The sequence below is a fragment of the Myodes glareolus genome, chromosome 19 (genome assembly GCF_982192425.1).
Source record: "Myodes glareolus chromosome 19, mMyoGla1.1, whole genome shotgun sequence".
Taxonomy (NCBI): Eukaryota; Metazoa; Chordata; class Mammalia; order Rodentia; family Cricetidae; genus Myodes; species Myodes glareolus.
In genome coordinates, this window is record NC_142044.1 from 20,579,410 (window position 1) to 20,601,351 (window position 21,942).

At 39.5% G+C, this 21,942-nt stretch overlaps 1 long non-coding RNA gene across 1 annotated transcript in view; it reads right to left on the reverse strand.

Moving 5' to 3' along the window:
- LOC125415051 (uncharacterized) overlaps positions 1–9,950 on the reverse strand; it is a 34,896-nt gene extending 24,946 nt beyond the window's left edge. Inside the window, exon 1 of the long non-coding RNA XR_007236499.2 lies at positions 9,819–9,950. This is a non-coding gene — a long non-coding RNA (uncharacterized LOC125415051). The remainder of the gene's footprint in view (positions 1–9,818) is intronic.
- Positions 9,951–21,942: the final 11,992 nt, after the last annotated feature.

Consider the following 21,942-nt stretch of genomic DNA (forward strand, 5'->3'; position numbering starts at 1 on the left):
CCAGACAATATATTCTGATCATGGTTTCCCCTCCCTCATCTCCTCCCAGATTCTCCCCAACTCCCCATCCATGTAACTCCATGCCTCCTTTCTCTCTCTCTTTAGAAAATAAACAGGCAAATAAGAAAGAAACAGCACAAGAATTACAGACATACACACACAATACAACACATGTAGATGCAAAGTTGGAAACCATAATATACAAACAAAAGATTGGTAAGTTAAAAAGAAATGTGCAAACAATGAGATATGAAACAGAAAATATACAAAAATACAATCTTGTTCATTTTTTGTTGACCATCAATTATTGCTGGGTGTGGATCTTACCCTTAAGTGTGGTTGTTATGCCCAGTGAGATTTCACTGGAGAAAACTGCTTTTTTTTCCCCCTTTGCCGATAGTTGTCAATTTGAAATAGCTCTTTGGTTAGGGCTGAGATATTATGTCCCCTGTCCCCCAACTTAGTGCTGGCTTTGTGAAGATCCTGTGTATGCTGCCACAGGCTTTATGAGCTCATACATGCAACTGTTCTGTTGTGCAGAAGGTATGGAGGATTTGTGCTCATGGATAAGTACTAGCAGAAACCAGGAATGTTAAACACATAGTGTTGTCTCTGGAAAAAAGGAGATGTATAGCCTTTCATCTGCTGAGAAGCCTGGGAACAGATGTGGTTAATAGCCTGGTGTCCTGTGCACTATCTGTGTGGCTGAGTTTACATTGGATCCTCTGCCAGACTCTTTTCCTAAGCTTGTCAAGTGTAGAACCTATCTTTATGGAATGTATCACATATGGTTAATCTAGAAAACCCATCTTTATCGAAGATGTCACATTTACTACACAAATAGCTTTATTGTAGACATGTGTTAAGCTTTAATGTGTACACATGACTGACTTAATGATCACACGGAATATCGTCACCGAATTGTGCTCTGTTTGAATATGTCATGGTGGGTTGAATAGGAATGGCCCCCAGAGAATGCTTGGCCGATAAGGAGTGGCACTATTAGGAGGTGTGGCCTTGTAGTAGGTGTGGCCTTCTTAAAGGAAGTATGTCACTGTGGGGGTGGGCTTTGAGGTCTCAGGTGCTCAAGCTAGGCTTAGTGGCATTCCCTTCTGCTGCCTGCAGATCGAGGTGTAAAACTCTCAGCTCCTTCTCCAACACCGTGTTGGCCTGCATTCTGTTGTGCTTTCTGCCATGACGACAATGGACTAAACCTCTGTGACTGTAAGCCAGCCCCAATTAAATGTTTTCCTTTATTAAAGTTGCTGTGGCCTTGGTGTCTCTTCACAACAATTAAAACACTAAGACATATGCTTAAAATAAACCACTTAAAGTCAGACTCCTGGGTTTGAGCCAACACCAGCTACTCCAATATGTTGAATTGAACTATCTTTTTGCCTCACGCAGATCATTTCTCTGCTGGCCATGGTGACTGCAGAGACCCCTTGCATTGTTGTCTCTGTAAGACACTGTTTCCTTAAGATCATTTGTTGTAGAATATTATTTTAAGATGTGTTACATTTGTTTATGCCGTGGAACGTTTGTTTAATGATGCAAAGATGTGCTGCATTCTTTTGTGTTTCATTTGTTTAACCATGTAAAGCTGTGTTACTTTGCCTGCCTAAAACACTTGATTAGCCTAACGAAGAGCTGAATGGCAGAAGAAAGGATAGATGGGGCTGGCAGTGAGAGAGAATAAATAGGAGGAGAAATCTGGGAAGAAGACATAGAGGAGCAAGAAAAGAGTGGCCAGGCAGCCAGACACAGAATAAGAAGGAAAGAAAGATAAAAGCCCAGAGACACAAAAGTAGATGGAATAATTTAAGAAAAGCTGACTAGAAAAGGTAGATGAAATAATTTAAGAAAAGCTGACTAGAAACAAGCCAAGCTAAGGCCAGTCATTCATAAGAAAGAATAAGAGTCCATGTGATTTATTTGGTAGCTGGGTAGCAGGCCCCCAAAAGAGTAAAAGAGAAAAAAAATCAAATACCATAAAATGGTATTGTTTTGTGTACCTTGAACTGAAACCATATAGATACTCTGTCCAAGAGTGGCTATGCATATGTGGGGTTGATCCTTCAACTGGGGATCTTTGGAACCTGTGCCAGAGTTTGTAGGTGCAGAATTTATATCCATGAATAATAGCTGTGTTGGTGGTAGTTTTTAAAATGAAATAGGATAGTGGCAAAGCCCCTCATGGTCCCAAGACAACCTTTCTATCGATCTACCAATTTGATTGTCCTATGTCTGGCTTCTATAGCCATGATCATTGTTCTTGTCCGTCCATTATGGACTTGAACTCACAAAGACAGTGGCAACATGTTCAGGAGGGTCTGCCTGGGTCCAGAACAGATGGTGTCCAAACACTGAGACAGGGACGTCTCCAATCCCTAATCAAGAATCTATCTCCAATTGACAGCACTTGGAAATGAAAGCCTACTTTTCTCCAGTGGAGTCCCACTGTATATACAAACCACAGTTAACAGCAAGTCTCATACCCAGCAGTAGACAGTCAACTCAAAATAAACTCAACAGCATTTCTGGAGGTGTTCTGTATCATAGTGCTTTGTCTAGGCATTTTTACCTTACTGGTCTTTTGTTTGTATATTACGGTATTTGTGGTTTGGAGGGTTTTCTGTGTGTATCTCTGCATGTGTATGTGCTTCTTATGTTTTCATTGTTTTCTCTGCTTGTTTGTTTTGTTCTATTCTGGTTGGTTTGTTTGCCTCTTTGTTTTCTAATAAAAGAGAGAAATAGGCATGGGAGTTAGGTGGGAGGGGATCTGGGAGGAGATGAGGAAAGGGAAGCCATGACTAGAATACACTGGATGAGAAAAACATTTTCAATAAAAAAAAAGAGTACAGGCTTCTCACTAACATCATTATTACAGTCATAAAAAAAAGTGAAGACAAATCCTAAAGGTTCAGGATTAATGAGAAGAGAACCTAACTAAAGCCACATCAGAGGCAGAGAGCCATAGTCCATTGTCTGTCCTCACATCATCCCATACAAGCAACTAGCAGTAACAAGAGAAGAGTCTCCCTCTTCCCAGTCTTGATTGTATAATTTTTCATTTATGTAATTGAGATAAAATGTTTATTATATTAGTAGTTTATATCCATGTGGAATAAAAATGTTTAGACATTACATTAGCTGTTATTGATATAGTAAACCTAGCTTAATTGCCACTTAGAATTTATTTAAAGATACAAATTGCTAAAATTTAAATAAGTTAAAATGATAAATCATATAATTTATGAATAACTAGTAATTACAATCAGTTGTGCCAGTGAACTCTTATAATACCAAGTGCCAACAAGTATATTATTCCCCCCCCAATTTAAAATGAATTGCAAGCCCAAAAGCATCTTGATAAAAAAAAAAGAAGAAGAAGAAGAAAAAGAAGGTGGTTCTGAATGCAATGCTGGAAAATGCAGAAGAAAAAAGTTCAGATAGTGGTATTACTGTATCCCAATCAAGAGTTATGGCATAATGAATGAAGAGGACAGCCACAGTCGTGATGAAGAGGGATCATATCATGCAGATGTTATAAACCAGGGTGTACAACAATATGTGAGGGCCATGAAGGGTATGGGAGAGGTTTCCAAACCTTTTAGAATGAGCTGGACAAGTAGAGCTGTAGTTGACCAAAGAGAAAACGGAGAAAGTTGAGGTGTTTCTGATAGGTAAAGTGTAGTATATCTGTTATCTTCTCAGATGAAGAACTTGAACAGACAGCTGGATGGGGAAGTTTGAAATTCAGAGAAATGGTTTAGCTGGAGACCAGCTTTGGAAGTTTCGCCAAAATGTAAAAAGAACATGGAGTTCTGAATCTGAATAAAATCATCTACCAAATGGGTGTTAATAAATAAGAATTGTGATGTTAGAACTCTCCTAGGGAGATAATGAAAGAACCACAGAGAACACTGAGCTCCTTGGAATGAACCCAAAGGAGTTGAAAATTTGGTTCACACAAAAACCCACCAGAGCTTGGAAGCAACCATGATGCTCTTCAGTGGGTGGGTGAATAGGTATGTAACTGCGGTACGCCTAAACAACAGAATATTATTCAGAGCTGAAGAGAACTAAGCTGCCCTTAAAAAAAAGGAATGCATTGCAGAGTCAAAGAAACTGATCTCCAAAGGATATTTATTGTAAAGTTTATTCTTGATATCTTGTAATAAACAGCATTATGACAATAGTTAAAATACCGACAGTTGCTAAGAATTTACAATGTCCTATCCTCCAATACAGTTCCCCAGTTTTATTCCTATCCCTGTAGCAGACAACCTGCTGGGTCCTCTCCTACCTGTCTGCTCCATTGCCAGAGGACTACAAAGACCTTCTCCTATTCCGTTCCTTCCTCGATCCATCCCTTTCTCTCAGCCACCAATACCCAGAGGCATGCTATACCTGGAAAACCTTTGGCCATTCCAGCCTGAAAAACCAGGTAGGTGATCTTCACTCTTCTTGTCTTCCCCAGTTTCATCCCCAGCCTAGTAGCAGACAACCTAAAATGGCCTGTCTTCTCTTTCTTCCTCCTTTGCTTAGCGATCTACAGATCTCGTGGCAGGCTCAGATTCCCCAATCGACCCTCTCAGTCTTCCCCTACCCCAACTCTTTCGTGTCAGCCCCTGCAATCTAAAAACACATTATACCTGGTATGTTCAATGACCACATCTGGAGGGACTTCTTACCAGGAAACCCAGGGCTACCATGTGGATCTAAGATCCAGAGAGGGCAAGAGAAACCAAAGAATAGAACAAAGAATAGAACAGCCAGTAACAACAAGACCAGATATCAGCACCTGGAATTACAATCATCCCATACCCAGAAGCAGAGACACCAATACACATAACATCACAGACAGTAATAGTAAAGATAAATTGTATCTACTAAATCCCATCAACTCTACTACAGCAAGCCCTAAAAAAAGGGGCAACATAGGCTGATAGGGAATTAAAGGTATGTGCCACCATGGCCTGGTTCATGGAACTTTCTTCAAAATTGACCACACACTCAGATGTATAGCAAGTCTCAGCAGATACTAGAAAATTGAAATTACATCTGTCATCCTAATTGACCATCATGCATTAAAGCTGGATATTAACAACAACAGAAACAACAGAAAGCTTACAAACACAGGGATTGAAAAATGGGTCAAGACAGAAGAAGTTGAGAAAGAAATCAAAGGCTTTCTAGAATTGAACAAAATGAATACACAACATACTGAAGCTTCTGGGACATAATGGAGGCTGTTCTAAAAGGAAAGTTCATAGCACTAAGTACCTACAAAATTGGAGCAATCTCCTACTAGCAACTTAAGAACACACCTGAAAACTTTGGAACAAAAAGGAAAAAAAAAATGACACCTAAACGAAGAAGATGGAAAGAAACAATCAAATTCAAACTCAGGACTGAAACACATAAAATAAAAAACTACAAAGACTCAATAAACAAAAGGTTGATTCTTTGAGAAAAATCAACAAGACTGACAAATTCTTATTCAAATTAACTAAGAAGTGGAGAAAGAAGAACCAAAAAAGCAAAAGTCGAGATGAAGGAGGAGACATAACAACTGACAGCAATGAGATCAAGAGACTAATAAAGACATACTTTAAAATCTGTACGCTACCAAATTAAAAGTGAAAGAAAAAAGAGAAAATGTTAGTTTTCTTGATATATACCACCTAAAAAGTTAAATCAAGATCAGATAAACAACTCAAACAGGCATATATCCCCCAGTGAAATAAAAGCAGAATTCTACCAGATTTTCATAGAAGAATTAATGCCAGTATTCTTCAAATTAGCCCACAAAACAGAAACAAAAGGAGCATTGCCCAACTCTTCTTACAACGCCAGAATTACTCTGATGCACAAGCAACGCAAAGACTGAACATAGAAAGAGAATTATAGATCAATTTCCATTTTGAGCACAGATACAAAATTCTCTCAAAATACTTGTGAACTGAGGCCAAGAACACATTAAAAATATCATCCACCATGATCAAATAGGCATCAAACCCGAGATTCAGGGATGATACAACATATATAAATCAATAGATGTAATCCACCATATAAACAGACCAAAATACAAAATCCACATAATCATCTCTTTAGATGCAAAAAGGGCCTCTGAAAAAAATCCAACACCACTTCATAATAAATGCCCTGAGAAGACTAGGGATATAAGGAACATATCTCAATATAATAGAAATAATTTATATCAAGCTCACAGCCAACTTGGAAACTAAATGGAGAGAAATTGAAAGCTTTATACTAAAATCAGGAATAAGGCAAGGTTATGCATTCTCTCCATACCTACTCAATATAGTACCTGAAGTCTTAGCTAGAGTAACTAGGCAGCTGAGGGAGATCAAGGGAATACAAATAAGAAGGGTAGAAGACAAAATAACTTTATTTGCAGATGATATGGTAGTTCACATATGTACCTAAGAATTTTACCAAGAAACTCTAACACCTGATAAACACTTTCATCAAAGTAGAAGGACACAAAATCAATACACAAAAATCAGTACATTCCCATACACAAATGACAAATGGACTATGGACAAAATCAGGGAAACAACCCCTTTCACAGTAGCCTAAAATAAACACATGAATGGACAGACGGACGGATGGATGGATGGATGGATGGATGGAAAGATGGATGGATGAATAAAATATCTTAGGGTAACTAACAAAGCAAATGAAAGACCTGTACAACAAAAACTTTAAGGGGTTGAAGAAATAACCTGAAGATATCAGAAGGAAAGATATTCCATACTTATAGGTCAGTAGAATTGACATAATAATGGCCATCCTAACAAAAGCAATCTATAGATTCAATGTATTTCCCATCAAAATTCCAACACAACTATTCACAAATCTTGAAAAGACAATTTTCCTCTTCATGTGGAAACACAGAAAAGCCGGAATAGAAAAAAAATCATGAATAATAAAAAGAAATACTATGTGTATCATCATCCCTAATCTCAAATTTTATTACAAAGCAATAGTAATAAAAACAGCATGGTATTAGCACAAAAACAGACATTGATTGATAGAATCAAATGGAAGACCCAGACATAAGTCCATACCTCTATAGTCACCTGAATATGTTTGTTTGTTTGTTTTATAAAGAAATCACAAGCGCACACTAGAAAAAAGCATATTCAACAAACAGTGCTGGTCAAACTGAGTATCTGCATGTAGAAAAATGCAAATAAATCTATCCTTTTCACACAGCACAAAATTCTATCCAAATGAATCAACGACATCAGTCTAAAACCTGATACCGAAGGTCTGATAGAAAAGAAAGTGGGGAATAAGCTTTAATTCATTGGTACAGGAAAAGAATTTCTGAACAGGATGCTAATTGCATAAGCACTTAGAACAAAAATTAATAAATGGGACCTCCTGAAACTTAAAAGCTTCTTATGGCAATTGGTGTCAACATTGGGCAAAGCAACAACCTACAGAATGGAAAAATATTTTTTACCAATACACATCCAATAGAGGGCTAATATCCAAAATATATAAAGAACTCAAGAAACTAAATATCAAAAAAACCAAATGGCTGAATTAAAAATGGGGTACAGATCTAAATAGAATTCTCAAAAGAGGAAACACAAAAGGCTGAGAAATATTTGAAGAAATGTTCAACATCTTTAGACATCAGGAAAATACAAACCAAAAATACTATGGTATTTCATCTTACAACAGTCAGAATAGCCAAGGTTAATAAAACAAATGACAGTTCATGTTGGTAAGAATGTGGAGTAAGGGGAACATTTATCCATTGCTAGTGGGACTGCAAACTTTTACAGTCACTATGGAAATCAGTGTACCATTTCCTCAGGAAGATGGGAATCTATCTACCTCAAGATTCAGCTGTACCACCCTTAGGCATATACCTAGAGGAAACTTCAGCCTACCACAGAGACACTTGCTCAATCATGTTCATTACTGCTCTATTCATAATATCAAGAAATTGGTAACAACCTAGATGTCCTTCAAAATATGAAAGGATAAAGAAAATTTGGTACATTTATACAATGGAATATTGAGTGCTTTTAAAAAACGAAACAATCATATCCACAGGTAAATGGGTAGAGCTCAATAAAAAACATTCTGAGTGAGGTATCACAGATCTAGAAACACAAATATGGTATATATTCTCTTGTATGTGGATATTAGCTGTTAAGTCTATGATAACCAAGCTACAATCATTTAGAACCACAATGGTTAGGTATAGAGTGAGGGAGTAGGAGGGAATGGATTGATCTCCCTAGGAAGGGCAAAATAAATAGATAGTTATAGATGGATGAAAAATGGAACAGAAGGACAAAATGCAAAAGGAAAAGGAGGAAGGGGTGGGAAGAGGAGGGAAAGAATACAGGAAGGGACAGCTAAAACTACAGGCTATTTGAGGGCCCATATGGAAACCTAATACAGTAGAAACTTCCTAACAAGAATATATATGAAGGAGATCTAAATGAGTCACAATAACAAAGGAGATAGGATTGTCAGGGGTCTGTCTGATTAAAAATATCAAGAACAGCTCTTGCTTGTGACCAGGTAGGAACCTAATTGGCTACCAGACTGGTCATACTTTCTGAAGGTCTGGTTGCAGCCAGACATGAGTCTCCATAGGATTGTGAGGTAATGTGAGGCAGAGGTCTTAGCAAACTGGCCCCTGGTGGCGGGGACAACTAGTCCTGGTCCCTTCATTAATGACTCTATTTGTAAAAGATAAAAATCCTTGTAGCTATTTGTGAGCCATCTTAGAACATCTAAAAGTAAGAGTTCCTGGACATAAGAGACAAAAGGACTGAAATATGTCATTTCCTGAGCAGAAGGAGCCAGGCAAGAGAACAAGAGGTGACAGAGCCTTTCGGATTGCTGTGTATCAATTTCCCCTAAATCATGACACCCTATCCTGGCAGTGGAGCAGGAAGGGCTGCTCTTTAGAACTTAGCACATAAACAAACCTGACAAGGTTCAGGAAGTAAACGACACACAGGTCACCAGAAGTTTCTGAAGCTTACAAGATCCACAACCCTGCCCCATCCCTGAGATTACATGAGCAGTCAGAAATGTTGGGGAGCAGAGACTCTCCAGTCTCATCCATCTAGCTCTCTAAAAATCATTCAAGGAGCTCCAGGATCACAGCTGTGGTGGGTCCTCATTCACGCTGCGATGCAGCTGCTTTGGAGTCGATTTTCCTGTCAAGAAGCTTCAACTACACTGCAGTAAGTAAGCCCGGTACATTCAGTGGTCAGCCAAGTTGGAAACTGCTGGAATCCACATTTTAGACTGTGACTGGTCCCTTATCTGGTGTAAATAAATATTTATTCATATCTACCAGGGAAAGTCACACAACAGGGGTGTTCTGGCTTTGCCTCCTAATCTTGCCCAAATAAAGTTTTTAATGATTTAACTATGTGAGAATTCAATAAATACTTCCTCGGTGTTTACAATGTGCCTGAATCTTCAAAGTAATTTCATATGTGTTAGTTTCCAATCTAATATTTTTTGTTCTCATTATATAAATAAAGACACAGAAAGTAAATTATGAATTTAGGAAGATCATTAACCCATCTCTTTGCAACATTTTACACTCCTAAACAATTACATATTTCTACATTTGTATATACATGTAAATTATGCATGTAAATATATGTATTTACTACATATACATAGATAATGATAGTTTATCTTTATTGTAAGTTTTATAATCACCACAAGAACACATATCCAGTTGTGTCTTTCGGGGTGATTCCACAATGAGTTAACTGGGAATGTGTAATACCTACCTTGAAGGGTGACACAATTCTATCAACGGGGGTCATCGACTGAACAAACTGGAGAAACACCAACATTCATCTCTCTGTGTTTCCTGACAGTGGATATAGTGTGACTCGTTGCCTCATTATCCTGCCTCCGCAACCTCCCCATACAGCCTGCAACACACACACACAATATACTCATGAATAATGTCTTAGAAAATAACAGAAAGGAAAAGAGGAAATATAACAATAACCATATTGAAACTAGAATTATTTGAAGTTTTAGATAAAGTATTGGTAGAGATGAAAGGAAGTATTCAAGTTGGAAGAGCCAGGCCCAGATGGATTCACAGCACAATTCTACCAGCCCTGCAGAGAAGAGCTGCAACCAATACTGCCTAAACTGGGGAGGCCCTGGGAGATTTTGGAGAGGGGAAATAATACATTGCTTGAAAAAAAGTTAAGTAAAAATTAATAGAACATGAAAAACTTAAACAAGGAAGGAAATTTTAGAAGTTGCATGAGAATAAACAATTCCAAATGCCTTCTAAGGAATTAGCATGACCCTAACCAAGTTAAGACAAAAAATAAAAAATTAAACCTCAGTAATTATGATAAAACCATAAAGTTTAAATGTGCTTAGTGATTTATTTACATGGTAGAAAAATACTAATGTTCAGTATTTATGTAAGATGCTTGTTATATTTTATCCCATGCTTGGATCAGTTGGCTAATCAGTTTAGTTGACTGACAGGTGGCTTGTCCTGAGCTGTAAATTAAAACAGCTGATCCCCAAGGCTGACTAAAGGTTCTGGAGAGTCCTGCAGCAGGAAACCCATTCTCTGTCAGACCCACCTCCACCCTGAGTTCCATCTACCTAGAAGGTGTCATGTTCTAACTTTAATTAAAGAGCACACAGTGTGTAACCGCAGAACCATCATCAGATTCAGTTTTGTCTTAAACATGTTTACCACAATGTTATGAGTGACATTCTCACCTACTTGTCCATCTGGTTAAAACTATTTTCAAGTAATTCAATAACAACCTGTGTAGATGAGCGGCATTCGCCATGAGGGCAGAATGGCCACAAGGTGTCACAGACTTTGATATGAAATACCAACAAGCACAGCCAACCTTCTCCAGTGGAGACAGCGAAGGTGGTGAGAGAGTGAGAACAGCAAACGCTCCTGCCCTCCACGTCTCTTGTGAGGACACGGAACTGCCAATGACGTGCTCGAACAAACACAGAACACCATTAAAACAACTGCCAAATATAACAGTACACTGTGTTCTCACTTATCACATCCAGAAATTTCTATTCTATCAGTCTTACCCAACCTCCCATAGAGCCGCGGGCCCTTCCCCCTCCTTCTCACACTGCACTGAGCATTCCTTATTGTTGAACTTGGGTCTCTCTGCTTTGATTCTAGCCCTATCACAGCCATACACATCATTTAGGGCATCTTTAGAAACGGTTAGAGCAGTGATTCTCAACCTGTGGGTCACGACTCCTTTGGGAGTCAAATGACCCTTTCATAGGGGTTACCTAAGATCATAAGAAAATAGATATTTATAGTGCACTTCATAACAGTAGCAAACTTACAGTTGTGAGAGACCAACAAAAATAATTGCACAACTGGGGGTTAGCACAGCATGAGGAACTGTACGAAACAGTTGAAACATCAAGGTTGAGAACCACGGTGTTCAAGACTTTCCCTCTTCCATTTTCTAGAACCATTCCTCGGCATTCTTCTGAGCCTGTGTCAGTAAGATTCCTTAAGCCTCTCTTGGAGGAGTGTCTGTTCTAGTTCACCTGATCAGAGTAAGCCAGTCCCAGACGGACAAACACGGCATGATCCATGTGTATGAGGTATTCATAAAAGAGTATAAAATGGGTGGCTGCTGTTCCTTCCATGAGGCTTCAGTCTCCCAAATGAATGCATTCTAGATAGTTAGTCAACACGATTTCTATAGTTAAGAATACAGCACCATACACTGTAAAATTTGTTCAACTATTGGGAACACGTTATGTTTTACCTGTGGGTTTTTTCAAAATTATTTAATTTATTTAGTTTTACTATGACTTCAAAGGAACTTTTTAATATATGTATTACATCTTGACTGCAGTTCCCCCTACTCCCATTCCTCCCAGTTGTCCCCTCTACCACTCCTTTCCCCAATATCAACTCCTCTTCCAATTCTTTTTTTTTTGAGAGTAAATTTTATTAAATTATAAAAGTTTACATTTCCGCCCCTCTTTCCAACACCCTCCCACTCCCCCCACTCCCTCTCCTTCTCCCTCTTCGTCCCTTAGGGCAGTCAGGGTTTCCTGCCCTGTGGGAAGTTCAAGTTCCTCCCCCCTCCCTCCAGGTCCAGGCAGGTGAGTATCCAAACAGACTGGATCCCAAAAATCCAGTATATGCAGAGGAAACAAGTCCCAGTATCATAGTCAATGGCTTTTCAGAAAGACTTCGGGCCAGCCACATTCAGAGAATCCGGCCAAATTCCGAGAATCTGGTTAGATCACATCCTCGTTCAGTCCCAGTCCAACTGGCCTTGGTAAACTCTCATTAGATCCGTTCCCTTGTATCAGTGGGTGATAGCATCCCTCGCAGTCCTGATTTTCTTTTTCATGTTCTTCCTCCTTCTGCTCCTCATTTGGACCTTGGGGGGCTCAGTCCGGTGCTCCAATGTGGGTCTCCATCTGTATCGCCGTCCTTCGCCAGATGAAGGATCTATGGTGATAAGCAAAATATACATCAGTATGGTTATGGGCCACGGCCGGTTCAGGCACCCTCTCCTCTGTCCAGAGAACAATCTGGGGATCTCTCCTTGGACCTGGGATCCCATATATAATCAAGTCTCCTGTAAACCCTAAATCTTTAACAAATGGTGCTGGCATAACTGGATGTCAACCTGTAGAAGAATGAAAATAGATCCATATCTATCACCATGCACAAAACTCAAGTCCAAATGGATTAAAGACCTCAACATTAATCTGACCACTTTGAAACTGATAGAAGAGAAAGTGGGAAGTAGTCTACAAGATATAGGCACAGGAGACCAGTTCCTAAGCAGAACCCCAGGAGCTCAGACAATAAGAAAAGCAATGAATAAATGGGACCTCCTGAAACTGAGAAGCTTCTGTAAAGCAAAGGACACTGTCAGTAAGACCAAAAGGCTTCCTTCCGACTGGGAGAAGATCTCCTCTTCCATTTCTCTTCAAGCAAACAAACAAAAACAACTGCAACAAAAGGAGCAGACCAGGAATATCAACCAAACACAGTATAACAAATTACAATAAGACCAGGCACAAGCCCTCATATCAAGGATGGACGGGGTGATCCAGTAGGAGGAAAAGGCTACCAAGGGCAGGCAAAAGCATCTGAGATATCTACCCACCCCCCACTGCTAGGAGTCCCTCAAGAATACCAAGCTATACAACCACAACGTACATGCAGAGAATCTAGCTCAGACCCATACAGGGTCTGTCATTGTGGCTACAGTCTCTGTACTCTCCAATGATCCCTCCTTTGTTGATTCTGTGGGTCCTCTTCTCGTGGTCTTCTTGACCCCTCTGGTTCCTAGAATCCTTCCTCCCCGTCTTCTGCACAACTCCCCTGGTTGCACCTAATGTTTGGCTGTGGATCTCTTCAGATGTTCCTATCAGTTGCTGGTCGATGTTTCTCTGAAGACAACTGGGCTAGGCACCAATCGATAAGTATAGCAGAGTATCATTAGGAATCATTTCATTGACGCTTTTGCCAGTCATATTTAGTTCTGTCCTAAGTCTCTGGGACATGCAGCCTCTGGCTCTTGACCATCCAACCGTGTCAGGCATGGGCAACTTTATGGTCTGCAGACCTCAAGTTGGACCAGTCTGGCCACTCCCACAAATGCACTATTACTCTGTCACATCTTGCAGCAAGGCCAGATTGTAGGTCAACGGTTTTGTGGCCAGGCTAGTGCCCCGGCTCACTACTAGTAGCCTTGCCTCATTATTGAAGATGGCCGTTTCCAGCTCTGTATCCCCCATTTTACTAGGAGATCTCACTAGATTCACTTTTGGGGATTCCAGGGAGTTCCCACGGCGCTAGATTTCTTCATAATTTCCCAGCACTCCACCCCTCCTGAGTCCTCCTGTTCCTGTCCCCACCGGCCCCCAGTCTACCAAAAGAAAAATATATTCTACTTTCCCTGCCTGCACCTGGAGCTCTCATTGTTACTTAGTCTTTCTGGGCTTATGAACTGCAGCATCTAATGTCCATTTATACATGAGTACACACTGATTTGGGATTTCCCGCTGTATGTTATGATTATGTTTTAGTACCATTGGTTAATAAAGAAGCTATCTCGGCCAATGGCTTGCGGAGTAAAGCCAGGTGGGAAATCTGAACAGAGATATAGAGAAAGTAGGCGGAGTCAGGAAGATGCCATGTAACTGATGAAGGAGACAGATGCTGGAACCTTAGCAGTAGGCTACAACCTTGTGGTAATACATTGGTTAATAAAAACGCCTTAATTTAAGATGCAAGAGTTAGTTAACAAGAAGCCTGAGCTAATAAGCCAACCAGTGTTGTAATTGATATAGTTTCTGTGTGATTATTTGGGTCTCGGAGGCCAGGAACAAAAGAGCATCTGCCATCAACAACATACCATATTTTTCTATGGGTTATCTCACTCAGGATGAGTTTTTCTAGTTCCACCCATTTGTCTTCAAATTTCATGATATCATTGTTTTTTTATAGATGAGGAATACTCTATTATGTAAATATACCACATTTTCTTTATCATTCCTCAGTGGATGGACAACTAGGTTGTTTCCAGTTTCTGGCTATTATGAATAAAGCTGCTATGAACATAGTTGAGCAAGTGTCCTTGTAATAGAATGGAGTATACTTTGGGTATATGCCTAGAAGTGATATAGCTGGGTTTTGAGATGACCTGATTTCCAGCTTCCTAAGGAACCACCATATTTTTTTCCATAGTGGTTGTACAAGTTTTTAAGTTTGCACTCCCACCAGCAATGGAGGAGTATTCCCCTTGCTCTGTGTCCTGGACAGCATAAGCTGTCACTTATGATTTTGGTCTTAGACATTCTGATGAATGTAAGATGGAATCTCAGAGTTATTTTGATTTGCATTTTCCTGATGGCTAAGAATGATGAACATTTCTTTCTTTTTTCTTTAAATAGTTGTTTATAATAATTCCAAAGATAAATTTATTGACAATATTTTTTCACTTATTCTGTGTGTCTTTTCATCATGTATCTTGATCCCATTGATTTCCCTGTCCCTTTGTCTCCACCCTCTGCTTCTGCGCCGCCACCACCCCAAAAAATAAAACAAAATAAAAGAGAGAAAGGAAAAAACAAATGGAAAAATTTTTAAATTTTATCATGGAAGCTGCAGTATAACACCGAGTAATGCAGTAAACCTCTTTGTCCATTTATCTTTCCTTGCAAGTGTTCATTATAAAAAGTCGTTGGACTGGTTCAAAGCCTCTGGTGGCTACTACACTATTGATGCTGGGCCCTCCCTAGGACTCTTCTTGGGTATCCTGTTGTTTCTCTGTGTTGTGGAAATCCTATAGCTTTGATCTGGGGGTCAGATCCCTTCCTGTGTTCCAATAGATCACATATGGGACGGATGTTGGGGTGGTCCTGCTTCCGGGCTTAGGTAGCTGTAGAGTTGGTCTGCCTGCCAGTTCTCCCTTGTCCTTATTACCAGAGTGAGATCTCCAGCATTGTCCCATCTAACTCACCATCTACAGCAATGAGCAAGGCATAGTACCAGTTCTGCTTTTATACTCTCAGCATCCGCTCCTGTATCCACACCTGTATCATTATGGCCAGCTCTATTGTGTTGCTCTTGTGAGGGACAAGGACCACTCTCTGGAGGGCTGCAGCTGGTGAGGGGTAGGGATAGCCCTCCTACTATTACGACCCCAGGGCCAGTTCTCCACCTGTCTCAGGCATTGATGGGCCAGGGGTAGGGGGAGGTCATCTCTCCCACCGTTATGCTACCCCATGACACCTGAGGAATGGAGACAGCCCTCCTTTGTTCATAACGTTGAAGCTGGGTCACCATCACCTCCAACCACCAGGCAGCTCTGCTGTGCTGCCTAGGCAAGGGGCAGAGCCTGTTTCCAGAGTATTGCCACCACCCAACAGATGATGGGGACAGCTCTATCTAGCTCACTACTTGTTTGCTCGCTCACCTGCAACAAGAGAGTTGGCTCCATCATGCTGCCCAGGCAAGGTGCAGAGTCTGCTCTCCTGAGTATTGTAGCTGGTGGGGTCAGGGATGACCACAGGGCCAGCTCAGCTTCTCCCATCTGCTTCTGGTGTTGATGGGCAGGAGTGGGCAGGGGCAGCAACTCTCCCCTTCCCATGCTGCCACAAGACATATGAGAAATGGGGACAGGTTTCTCATGCTCACAACTTCAGGGCTGGCTCACTCACATCTCAACTAACAGGGTTGGCTCTATTGTGTGACCCTGAGAAAGGGGAGGATAGGGTGAATATACTCAACACCAAATATAACCTTGGGGGTCACAGGAGAGGGTAGAAGGGCAAAGGCGAGGAAGGGAGGGAATCAGAGAAAAATGTATAGCTCAAGAAAAACAATATAGAGAAATGTTTTAAATTAATATATATATATGTATATATATACATATATACAAATGAAATGATGACATGCAAGGGGAAATTTGGGGATAAGTTTATTCTTCACCATTAAATTAACTTCATGTTTTAAATTCCATTTCTTGGCACTCTTCTGTTAATAAAACCAACTTTTCCTTTAACTTGGGCCTGAAATCACTTGATACTTAGTAAACATTAGTGTAATGAAAAGGTCTTTGGGGGTGGGGTGTTGGACATATCAGTAGTGTATATAACCTCTACCCACACTCAGTCAGGCAGTCCTCAGTCAGTAACTATGAGGGATATGAGGGATGTTGAAAACACGTCTCTGGTTGTATTCTCTGTGAAAAAAAAAGTTGATTTTGTAGAAGCAAGTGGTGCTTGCCACGCCTAAGTCCTTGAGCTTTCACCTTGAAAGCTCTATGTGAACATCATTTAATCGACCAGCCTTTTCCACTGTATGGAAAAAGAGATCACATGCTTCAAAACCGTCATCAGGAAAACTGAAGTTCCCTGAGCCCTAATTTTCCCTAAGAAAAATTGTGTATAATTCAACCAAATCAAGAAACACACACACACACACACACACACACACACACACACACACACACACACACACTTCCTTGAGAAAGAAAGCCTAGTGAAAATATCAACCATCAAGACTATACAGTACCTGGGTCAAGGTAGATAAAGATAAACATGGAATGTGGTTTCAGAAATTGAAAATAAGTAAGTCACATAAAAGTCACAAAATCACTGTATGTTTCTTTGCAGGATGACCCACAGCGTCTTTATGAGTAAGGTCCATTTGTTTTTCAAACACGCTTAATAAACTTAGTAACCAGGGAGAGAATTGTCCTGTTTTCCTGCACTGCCTCCAGATTATGTATCTAAGCAAGGACTGGAAAACTTTAAGCACAGAAAATAAGACAAAGAAAGGAATCATCCCATATAACAAGAGTTATTGTGTAGAAGGACTAATGAGTCAGGGGAAATGTTAATCCCAATGATGGGATCATGAGGCAGCTAATACAACTGCTAGCGTCCCTAGAGAGAGATTAGCCCTGCAGAAACTGCTGGGGGTAAGAGTCTTGCATCATGCTTACTGTCGAGTGGGAAACTGTGAGATTACCTTGCGGTGTGGGTCATAATGAAACCCTCAAGGATGGCAGAGATCAACAATGTGAAAGAGAGTAGACCGCTGCACAGGGAGTATTGTTACAAAACCAAGAGACAAATCCCAACCCTGACACTTGCTGTATAAAGCTCGTGTATTCTCCAACTCTCTAGTTTTCCTCATGTGTTAAATAACCTGGAAGCCACTTGCCTGTTTGAACTTTTATGACTCTCAGGAAACTTCTCAACTTACTTAGCTCTCTTTAAATCTTGAGAAAACTACCTTAAATGAATCAATGAACCAAGTGATTGGTTGGTGTGCTACCACCACAAGGAACATTATTTATTTAAAAAATATTGTTGTGCAAAGGTATTATTAAGTATTCAGTTTGCTTTAACAGACGATGAAATGTAGCAGATATGGAATTTTATGTAATATTATAAATTTAAGAAAATGATCTGGAAGAATTTGGTGCTTATCCTAATAGGATAACGAATAACAGAGGAAATACAAAGATGTTCAGATAAATTTAAAAAACGAAAACTAAGATCTGAGTTTTATTCAGCAAGTCACCTATCACATCAACTACCCATGTAGCCTAATCACATTCTCTTACCATCTCTGATGTCATTTCTTCTTGCTTAAACTGGTGAAGGGACACAACAGAAAATAAGAGTTCAGGACATACGCTATACAGTAATTCTCTTGTGCTCCAATCTGGTTCAGGGGTTAAAAGTACTCCCTGCTCCATCAGAAAATGGAAGTTCAGATAACAGTACCACATCCAGCCTCTCATGAATGCCAATAACTCCACTCCTGGGGATGAAATTCTTCCCTTCTGATATCTGTGGGCTTCTGCACATACATACTTGCAAACAAGTGTACAACTCATACATAAACAAAATAAGATCCTTCTTAAGAAGAAAAGGTCAGCACGCAGATCTACTACTAAATTCGTATCTCTCTCTAGATAATTGTCAAACATCAAAGGACAGGTAAGAAAAGCTGGGAGCTTCTGTGCTGTTCCTGTGCTCAGTGTTTGCCTTGCTCTTCATTTACTACTATGCCCAATAATGTCAAGATTCATTATCTAGTGAAGACTAGAAATCCCTAGAGACTTCTTTCATTTGAGGTGTGAGTGTGTGTGTGTGTGTGTGTGTGTGTGCATGTGTGTGCGTGCGTGTGTGTGTGTGTGTGTGTGTATTTGTTATGCAATTGTGGGAAAGGGTCCTTTGTGAAATCTAAAGCAAAATGATATAAAGCATAAATATTTGCATCACATTTAAATTTTGTAGAAAACCTTTGATAAACCTGAGCCTGGAGGATAAAAGTGAGTAGTCCAGGGTCCAGAAGACATGGTCATTGCTGAAAACACCTCCACTTAATGCCAAGAAACATCTCAGCACCAGTAAAGGCCATTCCTTTGAGAAATGAGTCAATCTTTTCATGACTCACTGAAGTCAAAGGGAAAAAAAGAAATTTCAGAAACATGGTAGAATACCCAGGCTCTATAATAATTTCTTAAGACACCCTAATTCATCATTCACATGGCACGATCCTTGACTCTGTGTGCAGAGTTGTTTATATAAAACAACTGAACACAGTATATATTTATATAGGAAATTCTCGATCAAAAACAAAAAAAATGATAAGGACAATTCTCTGAATCCATTGTATTACCTTCTACATATAAAACGCTAAAAAGAAATGGAAAGTGATGAATATATAGATCTGTGTAACTGTAGTAAAGATTTTATTATGCACATTTGTATCAAGGCATACACATAATAAAGTAAAGCAAAGGTAGGCAAATGAAATGCACTAAACTCCCAAGTTCTTTGCTGTCTCTTTACTCTATAAAGTCACATAGCATTTATATCTTGGTTTGCAAACATTCAAACTCTATCTTCTTTAGCAGACTTTTAAAATGGCACCAGTCTGCTCTACATCAGATTAGAAGTGTGACTCTCATCCACCTTAGAGTTTGTCTCCAGAATAAGAAGTGATAAAGGTTTCTGTGGCTTAACCTCTTAGCAAGAGTCTCAGGAACTTTCTTCATGTTTTCCTGTTAGGCAACCAGGAACGGTCAAATTCCCAATCTATTGCATTAGTCCATAGTCTTTTAATCTCATTTTCTCATCTAATAGCCATGTCCTGCTATTAAGATGACCTGCCTTTAGTTACCCTCTAATGAATGAACATCACCACCAAAGTGCATTATATACAATTTAACTTTGAACTATTACACTCCCTACATGATTTCTGAGGATAATGATGACATGGCTGATTGCTATTTTGATAGGTCTCCATTAGCTGTTTACTCAGCTGGATTAAAATTCAAGAAACAATTTCACATATTTATCACAGAGACTATGATTTATGGTGCCTGAGATAAACATGACATTTTATTTCACTGGTGCAAGCTTTAAAATTTTTTAGGGTCATTTGTGACACACACACACACACAAAGATGTGTGTTTTATAACATGAAATGCTTTCTTAATGGCTTTATCAATGGAGGACTGAAATATTCAAATGTATCATAATGTTACCCGAAATGTTTTCTTTTCAGGCATGAAAATGAAATAAATAGACACACAGCTTTGCACCCATACCAATGTGACATGTCGGGTGGAGGCGGTTTTTAAAATCTGTTTAAGTAATTGGTTCTGTACATTGTCATCAAAATAAGAGCAAATTCTAATCGTTCCATTGCACACAGCCCATCTTCCTGTGAGGACGTGTTTTATGTTTGCCTATGTTCACCTCTATGAGAGGATGCTGAAATGTATACAAGTTTCCCCGTGTGGCCGGCTGTTAAACAATCGCCAGGCTGATAGAGCCATCATTTCCTATGTTATTTGTTCAGCCCAGTGTTACCTCCACAACTATAGCCAGCGGTGAGCAGTTCACTGTGAAAAAGAGCAAGAGGCCAGAGGGATCTGCTGACTGGCTCAGAGAGATAGAACAGTCCCAGACTCTTCAGATGAGATCAGATTTTAATGGGTTCACTTCTTTTTCTTTTACCTTATGAACCATACTGCTGGCCAAAAAAAAAAAAAAAAAAAAAAAAAAAGGCATAGCTTATCAAGAGGTGTCTTCCATAAATAGACAAGAGTTTACATTCTTGAAAACGGTCCATTGAAATTCCTGGAAGCTTCTATTGTACTTATTATTATTATTATCATTATCCGTTGTAGTAGTAGTAGTAGTAGTTTTTAAGATAGGGTTTCTCTGTAGCTTTTGGAGCCTGGCCTCAAACTCACAAAGATCCACCTTTCTCTTATAGTGTGTTTTAAAACAGGTTACTCTTCATAAAGAAGTATGTAGGTCAACATGTAACTGTCCCGGCAAGATACTCCCAGATAGACATGAGAATTAAGAGAGATAACCACTTCTTGATTCAAGTGGAGTAGTGGAAACCACAGTGCTTCCTGTAGCCATCCAATGAGCTCATCGTTGTGATGTTCCTCATGGTATAAGGGGAAAGAGAACAGCCCAGCACCCTGTAAAATGTTCTCAAAATAAAATCAAAATATGCTGAAGAAAGACAAGTAGCCTGTCTGTCTTTGGTTGGTTGGATTTAATTTGTATGTATTACTTTATGAAAGCACATGGTGTTTGGGGGCACAAGTGCCACAACATGTGTGTGCAAGTCACAGGAAAACTTGCTGGAGTGAGCTCCTTCCTCCCACCCTCACATGGGTCCTAGACCGAACTCAGGTCATCAGAATGTGCAGTAAGTTCCTTTTCCCACTGAAGCATCTGATTGGCACTTGTCTGCCTTTTGCATAACAGATTAATAATGTTTATGTAAAAGCATAAGTCACAAAGATATTAAACAGCAGGTCATTGCTGACAATGTCGATGGTGAAAGAAAGCCTCGATGAGAAGGTTTTGAAGATTTTTACCACAAAGAAATATGTTTTAGAAGTTACATCTGTTTAGCTTCGTTCATATATTAATGTATACATCCATTGAACGACAGTCCACTGATGTTTACACGATAGAGCACTATTTCTAAAATGAATTGAAACAAAATAGGAACAAATTAAAAGGGTTTTTTAAAAAGGCCCTTTGTTCATCAACCACTATACTGTATGAAAACAGTGTTTGAGGAAAGTGGTTAAAAACAGCTGTGTTCAGGATAGATCATTTGTGTTAAGCTGAACTAAGCCAAGAAGATGGTCTCTTAGTGAGCAACTGTGTAAAGTCAGTATTGCCACGTGATTTCTCATTTTTCTTCCTGCAAAACTACAAAAGGAAGAATTCTTGATGAAAATTCGAGCCCTGATCTTGGATATTTCTTGGTTCAAATTACTTGTTTCCATTCCATAATATTTCAGAACTAAAATTCCTTACTTATCACTTTAACACCCAAAACACTG